The following is a 2,244-nucleotide window of genomic DNA, read 5'->3' as shown; positions in this document are numbered from 1 at the left end:
GCACAAGATTTGTTGGGCTATGTTCAAGGAACAGTGGTTCTACCACCTTGTTTTGAACAAGAAACCTCCTCAACACTAACACCAAATATTTGGCGTCAAAAGCAGTCAACCAACGGCTTCTCTGTCTTCTACTCTCCTCTCTCACCGAGGAAGCAATTGTTGTCATCGTCGTTTCTCTCCGCCACTGCACGTGACGTCTGGCTCGAGTTGGAAACTACATTCAACCATCATTCGAAAGCCCGTAAACTAAGAATCAAGGATGACTTGCAGTTGGTGAAACGCGACGCCAAACCTGTTGCTGAGTATGCCCGTACCATCAAAAAAAGCTATGTGACCAACTTCTCCCTTTCCGTGAGAGTCTCTTTGAGACTCTTTCATACAACAAAAGAAGTTGCATTGGCCTAGTGGTTAAGGCGTGTGCTTGCTAAGTACATAGGGTTTCCGCGTGAGAGTTCGAATCTCTCAGGCGACGAATAACTTCCTTTTTGCCCGTTGCCTCACCAACGCGGAGAGGTTTCCACACTATTACGTATTACAAGGAATTCTTTGTTTTCCTCTTCAACCGATATGGGATCTGTCATTTCCCGTCGGGCACAGTAAGATAAATTTTGCGCGCGGTATAAATGACATTAACACGAGTTTCAAAAATTCCCAGTTATGTACAAACAGGAAAAAAAAGGCACAAGACATGTTGGGCTATATCTGTCATTTCCCAATATTTGAGGTTTCAAGAAATTGAACGGCGACAATAAGCTAAACTTTTTATGGATTAAAAGACATACAACACGAGTTTCAAAAATTCCATGTGACATTCAACACGAGTTTCAAAAATTCCCAGTTATGTACAAACAGGAAAAAAAGGCACAAGACATGTTGGGCTATATCTGTCATTTCCCAATATTTGAGGTTTCAAGAAATTGAACGGCGACAATAAGCTAAACTTTTTATGGATTAAAAGACATACAACACGAGTTTCAAAAATTCCATGTTATTTACAGTAGAAAAAAAAGGCACAAGACATGCTGGGCTATGTTGATGGAACAATCGTTCTACCACCTTTCTTTGAACAAGAAACCTCCTCAACACTCATCACCAAATATTAGGCACAAGAAATGTTGGGCTATGTTGATGGAACAGTTGTTCTACCACCTTGTTTTGAACAAGAAACCTCCTCAACACTCAACACCAAATATTTGGCGTCAAAAGCAATCGACCAACGGCTTCTCTTTCTCCTACTCTCCTCTCTCACCGAGGAAGCAATTGTTGTCGTCGTCGTTTCTCTCCGCCACTGCACGTGACGTTTGGCTCGAGTTGGAAACTACAATCAACCATCATTCGAAAGCCCGTAAACAAAGAATCAAGGATGACTAACAGTTGGTGAAACGCGACGCCAAACCTGTTGCTGAGTATGCCCGTACCATCAAAAAAAGCTATGTGACCAACTTCTCCCTTTCCGTGAGAGTTTTTTTAAGACTCTTTCATACAACAAAAAAAGTTGCTTTGGCCGAGTGGTTAAGGCGTGTGCCTGCTAAGTACATGGGGTTTCCCCGCGAGAGTACGAATCTCTCAGGTGACAAATAAAACTTCCTTTTTGCCCNAACGCGACGCCAAACCTGTTGCTGAGTATGCCCGTACCATCAAAAAAAGCTATGTGACCAACTTCTCCCTTTCCGTGAGAGTCTCTTTGAGACTCTTTCATACAACAAAAAAAGTTGCTTTGGCCGAATGGTTAAGGCGTGTGCCTGCTAAGTACATGGGGTTTCCCCGCGAGAGTACGAATCTCTCAGGTGACAAATAAAACTTCCTTTTTGCCCGTTGCCTCACCAACGCGGAGAGGTTTCCACACTATTACGTATTACGAGAAAATCTTTGTTTTCCTCTTTAACCGATATGGAGTAAGATAAATTTTGCGCACGGTATAAATGACATTCAACACGAGTTTCAAAAATTCCCAGTTATGTACAAACAGGAAAAAAAGGCACAAGACATGTTGGGCTATATCTGTCATTTCCCAATATTTGAGGTTTCAAGAAATTGAACCGCAACAATAAGCTAAACTTTTTATGGATTAAAAGACATACAACAAGAGTTTCAGAAATTCCATGTTATTTACAGTAGGAAAAAAAGGCACAAGACATGCTGGGCTATGTTGATGGAACAATCGTTCTACCACCTTTCTTTGAACAAGAAACCTCCTCAACACTCATCACCAAATATTAGGCACAAGAAATGTTGGGCTATGTT

The 2,244-nt window shown here is 41.6% G+C and overlaps 3 non-coding genes across 3 annotated transcripts; all 3 read left to right on the top strand.

Moving 5' to 3' along the window:
* The first annotated feature begins 390 nt into the window (after positions 1-390).
* TRNAS-GCU lies at positions 391-472 on the top strand. The gene has a single exon. It is a non-coding gene; the product is annotated as a tRNA-Ser (tRNA).
* A 1,022-nt stretch (positions 473-1,494) lies between these two features.
* Positions 1,495-1,576, top strand: TRNAS-GCU. Its single transcript has one exon. It is a non-coding gene; the product is annotated as a tRNA-Ser (tRNA).
* Positions 1,577-1,711: 135 nt separating this feature from the next.
* On the top strand, positions 1,712-1,793 carry TRNAS-GCU. Its single transcript has one exon. It is a non-coding gene; the product is annotated as a tRNA-Ser (tRNA).
* Positions 1,794-2,244: the final 451 nt, after the last annotated feature.

This window comes from Cucurbita maxima, unplaced genomic scaffold (assembly GCF_002738345.1).
Source record: "Cucurbita maxima cultivar Rimu unplaced genomic scaffold, Cmax_1.0 Cma_Scf00141, whole genome shotgun sequence".
NCBI classification, from domain to species: Eukaryota; Viridiplantae; Streptophyta; class Magnoliopsida; order Cucurbitales; family Cucurbitaceae; genus Cucurbita; species Cucurbita maxima.
The sequence above is the reverse complement of the archived record's forward strand: the minus strand, read 5'-3'. Positions and strand labels throughout refer to the sequence as shown.